This window comes from Mirounga leonina, unplaced genomic scaffold (genome assembly GCF_011800145.1).
Source record: "Mirounga leonina isolate KUSES-001 unplaced genomic scaffold, KU_Mleo_1.0 Mir_175, whole genome shotgun sequence".
NCBI lineage: Eukaryota > Metazoa > Chordata > Mammalia > Carnivora > Phocidae > Mirounga > Mirounga leonina.
Window position 1 is genome coordinate 9007610 of NW_023270453.1, and position 2049 is coordinate 9009658.

General features: G+C 60.4%; 1 protein-coding gene across 1 annotated transcript in view; it reads left to right on the forward strand.

Moving 5' to 3' along the window:
* The first annotated feature begins 1421 nt into the window (after positions 1-1421).
* The window catches only part of SEPHS1 (selenophosphate synthetase 1), a 31222-nt gene continuing 30594 nt past the window's right edge, over positions 1422-2049 (forward strand). Inside the window, exon 1 of the mRNA XM_035021624.1 lies at positions 1422-1582. The gene's annotated coding sequence lies outside the window, so the exon portion shown is untranslated. The remainder of the gene's footprint in view (positions 1583-2049) is intronic.

The following is a 2049-nucleotide window of genomic DNA, read 5'->3' on the forward strand; positions in this document are numbered from 1 at the left end:
AAACAAAACCAAAACCCCACAAGAACTCACAAAATTAATGTGAAAAGGGAGAGGATGGGAGGAAAGATACTGCATCCTCTTTCCCTGATTCGGGAGGTTTGGAGGGTTGCCTGGGGATTGTGTATACAGGCATCTTCCCAGGTGATTCAGAGGCAGATCCAGCTTTGCCAAACACAGGGTTGTGCCATTCTTACAGAAGTCCAACAACTCACATCAGAGAATCCAGGCTACTCTGTGCTTTCCTAACTTACTGTAGAGGTACCGAGAAAAAAAAAAAAACACAGCGGAAAAGCCTGCATCAGGCGGTCTGCTAGGTTACATCACTTCTGTATTCTCACCGAGAATAAGACCCTAAGAAATCCTCAAGCAGAAATTTTAAGAATGAAAAGGGCATCTGCATAGCCTGCAAACCTGACACACAACCTAAAGCCTCTTTCGGTGACCAAAAACATTCCTGCCCCCCCAAATCCATTTAGAAAATGCTGAACCACCCCAGAAAAGTTTGGTCGGCGTTCCTCCACACTCCTTGGTTTTGAGGGAAGCCCTAAAAGGCGTAGTATTGGGAAAGCGTTTTTGCTTTATTTTAATCAGCAATGCACTAAAGAGTCGAAAACCTGAAGAAAGCACTTTCACATGCGGAAGCTCTTCTATCAGTGTTAATTCAAACACACACAGTATTAGGCTGCCATGTTTACTTGGACATGTGAAGAGCAAACAATGTAACCGAGGAACCTTGAGCTCGGACTCCCTACCAAGCACGTTGAACATTCAAGCAACTTTGCGGGACGGCGGCACATCCACTAAGGCTCACGTTAGCTCCCGAGCCCAGGCTAAACAATAGAAAGGAGAGACGACAGAAGTCATTACTAATCACACGCGCCGTTTATGTTCTAAAAATCTTTTCTCGCGGCAGAGGCGGCTTTTCCTCTGCTCCTACTCTTTTTCAAAGTGTTTCCACGGTCATTGTCTCCCAGCACGAAACGACCGCGGCGCTCGGGGAGCAGGTACAGCGTCCCGCAGGGGTGTAGCTTGGTGGAGCCCGGCCAGGTTTTGGAAAACATTCCCGGCCCTTCCGGCGGGTCGAGGAAAAGTAGGTGGTGGCCCGGGCGCCAAAGGCAGCTGCCAATGCAACTCGCAACTTTTGAAATCAATCCTTTTTGCATCATGCAACGGATGCCACCGCTCCTCGGGTTTGCAACCCCCCACCCCTCCCCCGAGACCAATCATTGCCGCGCTCGGGCCTGCACATCGCCCCCGCCCCCTTCCCGGGCCGCACGCAGCCACCGAGCCGCTCCGGCCGCGGCCCGCCGCCTCTTAAAGGGCGGTAGCCGGCCCTTAAAGGCCCCTCGCGCGCGGCGCACGGCGGAGCGCGGCGGCCCGGTTCCCGGCAGGGGCCCGCCGAGCCAGGCCGAGCCCCCGCGGTGCCCAGGCGCGGCCCGGGCCCTCCCGCCCTCCGCGCCGCCGCCGCCGGGAGCGGCATTTTTATTCAGGCGACGCTTAAGGGAGCCCGGCCGCGCCCGGTGCATTGTGGGAGCGCCGGAGTCCCGTTTTCGGGAGGAGGAGGAGGGCGCAAAGCGAACCGGTAAGCGCCTGGCTTGGGGAGGGGGGGGGCGCGACGCCAGGCTTAAAGGGGAATATTCGTCCGCAGGCCCATGGCGGCCGTGCAGATCCCCCTCCGGGCCGCCCGGGCCCGCCGGGAGCCGTGCACGGCCGGCGCTCTCCAGCGCTGCCTGGAGAGGGGCAGAGCCAGGGCTTGGTGGGGCCGCTTTAAAAAAGAAGCACCGCCCGCGCCGCCGCCGCCGCCGCCGCCGCGCGGAGCCGGGGAAGGAGGGAGGGAGGAAAGGGCGGGGGAGGAGTGGAGGGGGAGGGCGGCGGCGGCGACGCAAGGGTTAATTTTTTCGCCCGCCGACATTTTTGTGCGGCGGCGGCGGCCCGCGCGCGCGGCGGGGAGAACCCAGCCCGGTCTCCGGGCGCGGCGCGCGGCGTCTCCGGGGCCCTCCCCGCCCCCACGCGCGCGCCCTCCGGCCCGCGGGCGCCGCCTGACCCTGG